The following is a 13,196-nucleotide window of genomic DNA, read 5'->3' as shown; positions in this document are numbered from 1 at the left end:
TACTGGTGCCAGCTTGCAAAATGAAACTTATTTTGCTCCCTAGAGGATCTGTCCATACTAGTTCACTTTTGCTACAGTGAGTCTTAGGAAACCAAACTGAATTACCTTCATGAGCTGTGAGACCAATGCTTCAAAGGTTCCAACAAACAAATGGCAGATATAACCTCTAAAGGAAATTCTGAGGACATTAAACCATCTCTGATTTTCACTCTAAGAGCAAATTTTCCAGTCCCTAGATTCACAAAAGATAATATAATATAGGTCTGGGACTCTTGCAAAGGCTTCATATGTCCACATATCCAAATATTCATAGCAGCATTAGAATCTTGGTTCCATACTGATCCTGAATTATGGGCATGGAAATAGAATCAACAGCACAATACTCTCACGTCCTGTTAAGATCCTAGAAAAGGAAAAGGCTGTGAAAAAAACTGTTTTATGAAAAATATAAGGAAAGAACAGCCCTTCTAAAGGTATGTTTACCATGCACCGCACATGCTAAATTGACCATAGTTACATGAAGCTTCCGTCTGCAACCTCACCACCCTTTTCCCCAAGTAGCAGAGGAGAATCAAAAGTACTGGATAGTCAATGAGGTGACTAAGTGCCACTTCTCCTAGTGAATGACAAACACAGTCGCAATCTGTATTCTTTGATACAGACATGACAGTCATGGAAAGAAGCCAAAGTTGAACAAACACAGGAAATACAGACTAAGTGTAAAGCAATAGCAGCCAGATGTGCTCAATTGGATGGGTTCTCTTTTTTTCTGTATGACCCACTCAATGTCTTAGACAAATTATTTCCAATGCAACTCCCAAATGAATGACTCCATCAATCATCAAGGACAGGATATCAAAAAGGGCAAACATTTTTGTGAAGAGTATTTTTTTCTTTTATCATTTCTGAAAATCAAAAATATTTAATTTTCAAGCCAAGCACTCGCTGTGCCTTCTGCAAAGTTGACTAGGTGTGCCCGTATGTTGAAGAACTTAAAAATTTACTAACAATATAAAATTTGGAACGTTTTCTTCATCTTTACCAATTCTCTATTTTATTAAGAACTCTATCATTGTGTCAAATTTAATACTGCCATGCCATCTAGTCCTCAGAAGCACACCTGCGTTTTGTTCCTGCCCTTCCCTTCACTATAGGTCGCAAGAATAGACAAATCCAGGTTTATCCAAACCTGTATCATTTAAGTTTCTTTATGGAATAATAAGAAATGAACCCTGGTATCAGACTGGTTGTAAGTTTTTTTTTTTTACATTGGAAAAATTCTAATGCCTTTTCTGCTGTGTCAATTTAGAAGAACTCGAGTATATTACCAGTTAGTCTATTGATTTACTGGTTGATTGTGGGTAAGAATCATTTAATGTCTCTGTGTTTTGCCACATTATAATGCCTGTCTATTCTCTACTCAGTGATAAAATAGTGTTTGTTTTCTGAGCACTCTGAACCCTGCAGAAGAAAGCACTTATTCAGTACTAACCGAAAAAAAAAGAAGGCAATAAAAAAATATGTTGTATTGGCAATTTGTTGAAAATGAGGAATTATCCAACATGACTGGAAATATGAGTCACTAAGACCATGGTTCAAGTGACAAGTGTCTGCAAATTTGCAGGCTGTGCTCATTCCTAAGTTTTTAAAAATAAGGGACTCGTTTTTGGCAGTAAGATCATATACAATCAGGAATTATCATCAAAAACATGGATAAAAACACCTAAGTAGGTACTTAGCATTAGACTAGATCATTAATGCAGTAAGTTGGTGAGAAGGAAAAATAATTAAAACACTGAGAACTTAATTATCAGACACTCATACCTGCCTGACAGACTGGATATTTTATTTTTATTTTTTATATAAACCATACTCATGTATGAAATAGCTTTAGGTTGAAAATAAAAACAACAACAAAACTGTACTTAAATGTTATTACTAAAAAAGCAACAGCCAGAAAGTAAAACGATTAATGCCATAATAGGAAAACCAATAGGTGGATGGCATGTGAGCTGAGAAAAAGTAGCCTCAAGACAAAAATAAAATAAATTGTATGTGAAAATATGCCTAATAATTCAGTTTTCACATTAATTATGCCAACAAATTTGTCAAGCATTAGATACCAGAATTTGAACATCAATTCTGTCTATTCGTATAATATTTTATATACTTTTTAGCTAGGTCATATGATCATGTATCATTCTAAGTATACATGTCAACAAAAAAGGAATAAATTGCTAACTTTTAAGAAAGACATCCTCATTGAGTCAAAGTGAAAAGAGCACTCAATTAGAAGTCAGGACACCTGAGTTCTGCTGCCGGACAATCATTTATAACTCCTCTGCACTTACAGTTTTCATCCATAAAATGAAGAAGTTGGTGATAACATTCGCTTGAAATTCTGGGCTTTCACATAATTAAGATAAGGAAGACTATCAAAAATACCCATTTACTATGATCAAGTATAAATATGTAGATTTTATACCTGTGACACTTAAATCAAGGAAATTGGGTAGACGTGAAAGCAAAAATAATAATCTCTACCCACTCCATTAAAGCAAGAGCTCATAGGAGGCTCTCGTGCCAGCAATGTGCTGAAAGACGATACTTACCTTAAAAAATGATTATTAGGATTAAATTTTCCTACACTTTGTCAAAAAGTAAAATCACAGCTAATCAGTATCAAAACCTAACTGGGAGGATTCCACTAGAAGAGCATCTTTCTATTTAAAAACTTAAGTTCTCCAGTATTACCTTCTTTGTCCTCCATCCAACAACTCTACCCTACCCTGCCGTATCAACAGAAGAAAACAAAATAAAAAAAAGAAAAAGCAAGAAACATCCACAAGTACAAATTTAGAGTACTTAAGATCTGACATATTAATACATTTAGATTTCTAATACTCCATTGATTCAAACAATAAAAATATTCATTCTGCTCTATGAGTCAACATGGGTTAATAAATCGTTCCTTTCGACCACTTTCAAACTCTTAAAAAAAAAACCCTCCTGTAAGTCAGGTCAGGAAGGAAATTACTTAACTCCTAAGGAAACTAAGGCACAAAACCATTTCACTAATTTTCTGGAAAACCTATGACTTTAATCAAAATACAAAAATCATGATTCTACCTTCTCCCCAAGGCTCAGGTACTGTTTCTCAAGGATTAAAAGATTAAACAAATGAAATGCAATGTTAACTCATCCATTCAAGAAAATTCCAAAAGCACGAGCTCTATAAGGCCTGTTTACAGCCAAAAGCCCTTTCTGAGTAAATATCATTAATAAACTCATCTAGAGTCATAATTCATCTGATGAGCCAGTTAATTATTAATTTTCATACATCATTTCATTTCCTTAGGCTACATTTAGCCTTTGTTACATTTTCCATTCCTTATGCCACAAGTATTTCTTACCCTGCATAGAAAACCTGATAATGAGGCACAAAATACTGGTCAGCAAACAAACCGCTCCTGAGCTGGCTTCTTGTATGTACTATGTCTAAGCCACCTAAAATAGAGTTTTTATTGATTCTTTTATTTTTTTCCCCTTTGGGTTAATGAATGTATAATTTCACTAACATTGCCTTTTTACCATCAATGGCTTGATCATTAATAGGCCCATGCTATTCCAATGGGCTTCTCTATTTACAGCTTTTGTAGCCAGAAGAATATAGAAATGAAAAGCCTATTGATAGGTAATATAAGTTATTCTCATGCACGGCTGCAGTGTGAAGCACAGCTTGCAATGCAATCAAGGACAGATAGAGCTGAATGTTCTTAGATCCCGGGAGTTCATTTTAATAAGCAGAATGTACCTTGTCCTAACACAGGTGACTGACTCCTCAGAAAAGATTGTATAAACAAAAACCAATCGTGTAAGTCATTTTATTGGCAACAATATAAACACAGCTATATTAGATGTCACCAATAAATCAAAATTATTCTTGTCTGCAATTTTAACAAGAGGAAAGTGCAAACAGGAGCCTGTGAAGCTGGAGGATATTATAGAGGAAATGCATTGGATATGTACAATATCTTTTCTCTAAATTGAAAGGGAGGGTACTATACATTACGATAAAGTAACCCACAACAAAGTATAGTTGATCGTGTCTGTGGTTTCATAACTTTATTCAGTACACTGACAGATTCACAGACTTTAAAATAGAAGTTACATAGAGACAGGGCTGGGATAATTCCATATTACTGGGAAGGGAGCAGAAACTTAGGGAGGTTACACTGGTAACCAGTACATATAGACCACATAGGCATTTGGACATTCCCAAGGTCTAATGTTGGTAAGTCTAAGACTATTAACATACTTATTTTGAATACTAAGATGTACAGATATTATTCAAGCAATACAATCACCCATAAGATGAAATCAAAAGGAGAAATTATTCTTCCTAAAGCCGGTTTAGCTCTGAGTTATACCACTTAAAAACATGAAGACAAATTAGTGTGTCCCGTTCAGAGACTCAGGACTATTCTTTCAACGATCACTAAGAAAAGATAATATGTATAATGAACATGATGGACTCCATCTAATAGAATCCCTGACTGTTTTACCTGTGGATTCCAACTCTTCCTTAAGGTAGCTATCTAATTAGAGATATACACATTTTAACTTTGCTTTAATTTTTGAATTTCATAAAATTTTCTGAAACATGAAAACAATCTTCCGTAAATTTATAGAACACGGTATCTGGCAGCGCCCTTTTAAATTTAAATTAGTGGCTATAATATTCAAAATATGGGTAGAAAATATGGACAGAACACAGAGGAAAAGAAGGGAAGATGGGGGGAAGAAGAACAGGAAGAAGTGGGGGAGGTAGAGGGAAAAGAAAGGGAAGAAAGTGGGGGAAAAAGGGAATGACCAAATCCAATGCAGAAATGTATTCCCTAGTTAGTCAATCCTAACTTAAAAATCAGAAGCAGCATTGAGAACCATGTACTCAATGCTAGTAATTACAGAATTCTAGAAGAAATTGAGAACCTTCAGGAAAATACTGCTGGAGGGCAATATTAAAAGTTCAATAACCTCTCTTAGAATCTACTTTCCACACTTCAGTGCATCTATACAACTCTCATACTCCCCAAGCTTACTAAATGTCACTACTTTTAGTAGTAATTACCTACAAGCATTTCATTTACTTTGCCTCAGTCATTAACTCATCAATGAGTACAGAAAGTTCTAGAAAACTGTGACCCTACCGGAAATGGCAAGGGAAAAGGGAATAATTAAGAGATTTCCTTGGTGAGCTGTAAGAAACCACACAAAATGAGAATGACGTGGGACCTAACAGAATTTTGAGACAAACATAGATTCATTGGCCCAAGTTGAATATGGGCCATAAGATCCATGTTTAACAAAGTACTCTTTCTAAAGCAGCGTTTTTCAAACTAGTTGCAATCCATTGGTGGGCCCTAAAATCAATTATTTAACGGTGAAAGAATTTTTTAATGAAGTAGAACCGACTAGAATAAAATACAAGGTATCAATGGGCATCAAATGTATTTATGGTCAAGTATTGTTTTATTTCAATTATTTGTGGGTGTCCATGACTGTATGCATACCACATGTTCTGGATAAGATGGAAAATGTATGGTGGGTTACAGTCAAAAAAAAGCCACTGTTATAAAAGCATTTGGACTATCTGTCTGCCCAGGTACCTATCAAGAACAGCTACAGATACAGACGGAGTTGAACAGCCAAAGTAAAACAAATACCAAAATATAGCTGTAATGAAGAAAAGATCTAAATGTTCGACATTTTTAGCTTTCTGAAAAATAAGGATTAAATAATACAAAGGTACACTACTACCACTGTTATCTTTCACTTTGCTTTTTACTTAGTATCAATTGATCAGTTGTGCTCTATAAATATCACTTAATCAACCAAATAACAGAATCAGGATCAAAATGACAGTTTTCGATCTCCTCCCATGCAGAGGGTAGATGACCTTCCCTGGAATAAAACTTCACTTTTACAATGCTAAAGGGGGACAAGTTTAAATTAACACACAACTGCCTTTGAGAACTGAGTTTTTCAAAATGTGTTCTTAATATGAGTTAACCATCAGATCCTATGAAGAGGAATTTGAAATGGAAAAATGAACACATTCCCTATGATGTCACTGCTGAATTAATTACCTGAATTGCAGAGTGAACACCACATGGCCATGGTTTGAGACACAAAGGCTTCTTCAGAAATGTAAAAGAAAAGTAACTAGCTGGAGATTTTTTTTTTAGTCTATCCTCACACAAGGAGATACATAGGTAATAAAATATGGCAAATGAAAAGCATATTGTCACTTAGTGTGCATAAATAATTACTCAGCCCATTTGAATAGCTATTTGCAAAGACAAAAATGACATTCTTTCTCAGATGGGTAATAAACATCTACCTATGGAAGATTCTAGAAACAAAGTGAATTTATCACTCATTAAACCAAATATTCAAGTGTAACAATGTGTCCCTGTCAGACATGTAACTGAGTGATTTCTTTCCTTCAGTGTAATTAGTTACTGCTTAAAAGTGACCAATGTAACTATTTTTAGCTGATGGTAGACAGAAGTTTTATACAAGTTAAATAATGTTCAGTGACATCACTGCAGAAGTATGAACATCCACAACAATGACTAGGCCCTTAACCAACATGACAACATATTTATTAAAAAAAAAAAAAAAAAAAAAAACCTACATGAATGACTCAGTCAAGTTACAGACAGAAGTGGAATCTATTGGTCATGCTGAAAAGGTTGGGAAAACATTAATCCATTTCTTCACACACAAGAATAACAAGAATTCATACATAGCCCTGGCATCTGGTTAGTTTTCTGTGATAGAATTCTGCAAACTTAGAAACGAAACTTCATAGCTGGGGCTCAGAATTTCAGGAATAACTGATACTCAGAAAGTTTGATCTGTTTAACAAAGAGCCTGGGACAGGGTCTGATCTGATGCTGTAACCATATCTGCCCATCTGCAGTTCAGCAAGACTTACTGAACCTGAAGAAATGTACAGTTGTTCCCGTCCTTGACCTTGAACAGATCACATCACACAAGAACCGCCCCACCAGCTTTCTTCATTTCAAGTCTACTCTCAACTACTTAGAGCCTCCATGATTCCAGTTTTACAGACAAATTCCGTTCCCCAAGTAGAATATGGTTGGATCCTTGTTTCTACTCATCCTATAAATTGCCTTAGAGACCACCTGGGTGGTCCTTCGCCTCCTCCCTTCTTTTGCTCTCTTTTTCCCTAACTCCAGATCCTATTCAACCTCCACGCCCACCCCAAATACCTACCTTAGGCCTTCCCTGATCCTCTCTTAATCTATGTCTCAGATCTGTAAAAAATGGTGAGAATTACACTATTGTACCTAGTTCATAGCATTACAGAATATCAAATGAGATCAATGTTAACTATTTTACTATACATCCCTCTCGTTTAACATTCATAACTTTCTCCATTGCCTTATAGTAGTTACTTGTCTGTGTTCCATCTTCCTGTCTAAATTCTAATTTCACTAAGCTTGGGGGGTATGTATGATTTATCTTTGAATGTTCCCCAGCCCTTCTATATACATAGATTGTTTTATATTATATCCATATATGTACGTATATTTTTCACACTACATGCATCATCCATTTAGATTTTCCTACATTTATATATTCACATGTATTTATATTTTTTTACTATACTGTTCATTTATATTGAAAAAGATGATAAAAATAAAATATGTAATGATTATATTTATATCCTATGTTTACTATTTATTGCCTGAATAAATACAGTATAAGTGAAGTAGGGCCACACAATCATGAATCCCACACTCTGTGTCTTGTGGAACCAATTTAATTATAGTTGCATGGTTCCTAGTCTATGCCTCCTAATCTATTCCTTTCTCTATTAGGAAAAAGTGACATAAAAACTCTATTCCAGTCTTCTGAGCAGGCACATTATTCTTGCCTTTATCTTGGCATACTCATGAACAGTGAAAAATCCTAGCTAAAAGCCACAAAACAAATAGTCATTTCAGTACTAAGACCAGGCACTTCTTTTGTTGTGAAGGTTGTCAGTCCTAACAGAGGGCCTGCCAAATGCATTTTGGGTTGTCATGGTAGAGGTTGCTCCTCAGCATTCCCCTTGCTCACCCTAAGCTGACTTCACACTATACATTTCACTCGTGTATGTTCAGTCTCCCTAATCAGGCCATCATTAGGGCAGAAAATAGGGCTTCTGTGTCATTAGTGTCCCAATTACCTGACCTACTAAAAGGTTGTTATGTCAGAGAAAGAAGCCAGATCCAAGAGTACATACTGAATTATTCCAATTACATAAGGTATTTTAAAAACAGGCAAAATTAATATATATGTTCGAAGTCAAGGCAGTGGTGACTCTGGGGGAATGCAGTGACTAAAAAAGAAGGAAATAATAAAGACATTTCTGGGTGTTGGTAATGTTCTATTTCTTGATCCAGATGCTAATTATATAGTTGTGTTCAGCTTGTGAAAATTCATCAAACTTACGATATGTGCATTCTTCGGTATTGATATTTTATCTCAATAAAAAAATTGGGGTTTTGTGTCAACTCTGTCTGAAGTAAATGGGAAACTGGGGAAACGTAGAATTTGGGCATCTTTCAATCAAACTTCACGTTAGTTTCATTTTAAAGATTTTTGTTATATGTTTCATTCTCCAGGAATGAGTAAAGTACGTTTTTATTGCACCAATTTCCTATGTGCCACTTATTTTATTTTATTTTATTTTATTTTATTTTATTTTCAGTCCTGACTGAGTCTATGAGGCAACCAAACCTAGGAAAAAGTTACAGTTAAGTCTTGTATTTCCACCTTCTTTGTAATATCCTATACAGAATATAATTACAGAAACACAGAAAAGGACTTCGCCAGGGAAGAAAATGTGCACGGGGTGCCACTTCCTGAATTATCTCCTTCAAGAAGGACTTCTTCTATATTATGAAATAATTACAAATTAACATTCCAACTCCAGAGATCAATAACTACAATATGAGAGGGACGACAGTAGAAAGTATGTCCTCAGATTTAATTTACTAGCAGAAAAGAACACTCAGAGAAAAAAAAGACTGAACACTTAGCTCTATTCTAAAATGATGGAAAGACCACTTTCTGCCATATAAACGAAGGCAGGGCTAGTACAAAATATTAATTTGCTGTTATTTAACCTCCCTGCCCTGATTAGTTTGGCCCAATAGGAATTTCACCCAATAGGTGGACCCTGGAGTCCATCCAAAAAAGAAGTTGCTTTTCCTATCTAGAATAATGATCACTTCCTCCCAAGCAACCCAACTGACCCCATGTATTCAATCTCTGACAAACCAATTACTATTAAGAAACTTGAATGGAATCAGGGGTCAGAGAAAAGATGCTCTCTCAAAACCGGCCTAAGGTGAACCAATGAGAGAGGGAATTAGAGTAGCAATTAGATTTAACTACTCATACTCAAGGATTGCTGAGTTCTCTGAGCAACAAAGGAAAGGAATTCAACTACCAGTAAGGAACGGCATTTCGAAAGTAATTGGAAAAGAAATGCCTACTAGTCTTCCTTTCAAAGGTAGTGTTAGGGGTTTCAGGGCTACTCTAGCAACTAATGAAAACATACAACTGTAATGCGTTTAAAGGGGATCCTTAAACTTCCACGTGTTCCCAATTACAAAAATCACACACTCCTGTCTCTAAATGGCTTCAAACTTTCCCCCGACAACCTTCACTGCAACCATTTTCCTGCAAATCCTTGCAGGTTGCACCTGTTTCACACATTACCAATGGAAGCAAACTTGGCGGAGGAAGAGAAGGAATGGGGAGATTTAAACTAACACAAATCAATTTTATACCAAAAAAAAAAAAAAGTTCTCGGTTTAGTGCAAAAAAAGGAGGCCTAGTGGAGAACGCGGTAGAGGGCGAACAGGCAGAGGGGGAAACAGACGTCTGGCTAACTCCCAAGGCAGAAATCATGACTCATCATGGCTTTCAGTAGGGACAGAAGGAGACTGCATTTCTCTTGAGTTCACCTTCTTCAGGCCAATAAATGCTCTCTGCATTGAGACTGGCAACTTGAGTGTTTGTCCTGTGTCGGTGACAACTGGCTGTGTGGTCTTGGGCACAACCCTTGAAAGTCTCTGTTGCTCGGTTTTCTCATCCACAGGTGATCGCCAAGGAAGGCCCTGTCTAGCTTTAAGAGTCTACATTTGAGATTTCCACTTCTCATAACCCAAAGGGAATTGGCCCACTGGGGGGAGCTGCAGAACATCCCGCTTCTCAAACTCTAGGGCCCACGGGCCCAAACTCTGGGAGATGCTGATGTTCTGGAAGTAGGTAGGGAGAGAGTGCAAAGCCCTCCTCTCTGTAAAAGGGGGGACACAACTGCAGAGTCCAGTCCCGCGATTCCGGAAGTACCCTCCACACGCTGCCCCGGGTTTAGAAGCTCCAGGGATGAGCGCCGAGCTGATGCCGGGGAAGCCTAAAAGGGGATGAGGAATACACAGCGGAGGGCCGGGGCCTCTGCCAGGGAGGGGCAGGGCTGGACAGACCCGGAGAGGCGCTGAGGACCCGCAGGGGTGGCAGAGGCGCGTGGGACAGGGCAGGAGCAAGGCAACCCTTATCTGTTCCTATCCTCCCAGCGTGGCCCGCAGGGGTCCCAGCCCCGCGCCCCCTAGGCTGTCCCGCGCGGAGCGAGGGGCGTGTCCCGGAACGCGGCTGGGGCCGCGCTGCTGAGACCGGGTCCCTCCCCGGCCGCCTGGGCCCCTAACCCTCAGCGCCGTCCGCTTACGAGCTCAGGAAGACAAAACAAACTAGCGCTGGCTTCCTGTTGTGCAACCCAGTCCTGAGTAAGTCGGGGCCGAAAGGGCGCCACCGCTGGGAAGCCCAAGCAGCGGGGGACCAGCGGGCTCCGGAGTCCGAATCCAGAGGGAGTCGCGGCCCCACTCGCCGCTCGCGGGAACGGAGCGCACGACCACCGCGCCGCACCCGCCGTGCGGGCCCGGGCCCCTCCGCGCGCTCTTGTCCTAACCCGCAGGTATCCTTCACTTCTTGCCTCCCAAATAGCCCCCCAACAAGTTGAGGGCATGACCCACGAAGCCAGAAACGACCTTTCCCAAAGTTTCTCCCTCCAGGTCCCTAATTGAATCATCCATAGGATGACAAATCCGTCAGGGCCAAGTTTTCCAGACACTTGGGTGACTTCCTCATCCCTGAGGTGACTTGTCAGCTCCAGTGAGTAACCTGGAAGTATGGCTCCAGGCAAGGTGTGTGTGTGTCTAGGAGGGAGCCGGCTGCTCACTCACGCTTTCCAGAGAGCTGCCCGGCAGACTTCAAAATACACACGGGGTCATTTATAGGGACGGGAGACGTGAGCAGGACAAAGTCCCTGAAACTGAGACATTTTCCAAACAGTGCTGACATTTTGTCGGGCCGCCTAAAAAGGTAAACTCTAGGTGACGAACTCGGTGGGGAGGATGAGCGTCTGAATGTGTCTGCGCATTTTGCGGCGTGGGAGGTTATCGTTATAGACCTGAGGATGCGGGTCACGGACTCATCCCCCCCTGTCCCCCCCCCACGAGATAATGTACCCCCGACCCAAGGATCTCCTGGAGCAAAGGGAACATCGGCTGCAGCGTAACCCAAGCACAGGAAACAGCCTTCGTGGAGCTCCACAAACACGTGGAACTGTTAGACAACTAGAGCCCCGTGTGCGCGCGCGAGACCTCACGTCACCCCATCAGCTCCCACTTCGAAGATTCCCTTCGGGGAGGACTCCTGGGTGTCGTGCACGACCATACCCATGCGTCCTGTAACTTGCCCTGATGCCGTAGCCCTCTGCCCCATGCAATTTAAAAGAAAAACCAAAAACTCTTCCTAATTAAACAAACTTGAAAACCTTGTTGATTTCCTTTCCGTCCTCCTCTGCACAGGGCGCTCTGAGGCAACTGACAAGACCACAGCCTGATTCCTAACTGAGGGTCGCTACCCACCTCCGTAAATAAATACCTTTTAGAGAATCTGCGGGTCCCCGGGGGTGCGGGTATCCTTACACCCGCGAGAACGCCACCGGCTCCGCATGGAAAACTATCTCTAATCCCTAGTTTGTGTCTCTTGAGTGTTAACTCCCCCACATTCTCAAGCACCCTGTTTCTTCCCCGTCTCTCGCCTGCGAGCAAAGTTCCTATGGCATCCACTTACCAGGTAACCGGGATTTCCACAACAAAGCCGGCGTGCGGGTCCAGTCCCCTGGCCAGCCTGGGCGAGTGACAGCGGGCGGCCAGCGCTGGCGAGGAGAAACGGGGGGCTCCAGCCCTTCAGCGCGCTCCACGGGTTCTGCCTCCTTCGGAAATGAAAACTCCCATCCAAGCCCGGGGACAGAGCGCGGAAACCCGGCCCCAGTGCCGTGTGTGCGCGCGCCTGTACGAGGGGAGCCGCGGCAGGGGGAGGAGGAGGCAGAAGGGGGTTGGCTGGACCCTCGGCATCAGCTCATTCTCTCCCCCCCACACTCACACACATGCAAATAATGTTTTAAAAAGTTGAGTTTCGACTTTGTGCCTCGCTTGTCCTGCTCATCTTCGCCCTAGGCCGGGGGATGTGTCTGGGGGGGGCGCAGCCCGGGAGGCTGGCTAATTGCTTTCGGCGGGTTCCGTCGGTGAAGCCGTGAAGCGCCGGTGAGAGCCTGGACGACTTAGGGCGGCGCGGGGAGGGGCTGCGCTGGTGCCCGTGCGCGCCGCGCTCCGGGCTGCCCCGGCTGCGCTGTGTGGACGCGGCCGCAGGGCGAGGGGAAGGAGGGAGGGAAGGAGGAGGCCGAGCGAGGAGTGTGGATGTTAGTGTGGCTGCGAGGGCCGGCCTGCAGCCAGCTGCTTCCTGAGTGTGAGCGCCGGAGGGGGAGGGGGAGGGGGAGCGGGGAGGGGTGGGGGCGGGCTCGCTGGTCACTAGGCTGGCCAATTCGAAGGCCGAGCTTGCGTCTCCCTCTCGACGTGTTAACACACACACTCCTAACCGTGCGCCAAGGAGTCGAGGAACTCCAGAACCGGGTAACAGCAGGGAGACACTTTGCCTTCTTCTGGGGCCTTACTTGTTAAACTGGCTTTTTTCTTTAACGTGAAAAAGCCTCAGCGTTTAGACAGGATTTGATGTCAAATCGTAAAGAACAAAGCAAAAAAGACAAAAAA

General features: G+C 41.4%; 1 protein-coding gene across 4 annotated transcripts in view; it reads right to left on the bottom strand.

The window, feature by feature from the left end:
* The window catches only part of GLIS3 (GLIS family zinc finger 3), a 422,399-nt gene extending 409,620 nt beyond the window's left edge, over positions 1-12,779 (bottom strand). For 2 of the 4 annotated variants that reach the window (XM_081066029.1, XM_081066031.1), the window contains exon 1: positions 12,220-12,683. The gene's annotated coding sequence lies outside the window, so the exon portion shown is untranslated. Of the gene's footprint in view, positions 1-10,810; positions 10,924-12,219 lie in introns of those variants that run through there. The other 2 variants (XM_081066032.1, XM_081066030.1) reach the window with 2 other exon arrangements.
* Between the last annotated feature and the right edge of the window lie 417 nt (positions 12,780-13,196).

The sequence above is a fragment of the Rhinolophus hipposideros genome (assembly GCF_964194185.1).
Source record: "Rhinolophus hipposideros genome assembly, chromosome: 11".
Taxonomy (NCBI): domain Eukaryota; kingdom Metazoa; phylum Chordata; class Mammalia; order Chiroptera; family Rhinolophidae; genus Rhinolophus; species Rhinolophus hipposideros.
This window is presented reverse-complemented; position numbering and strand designations above follow the sequence as displayed.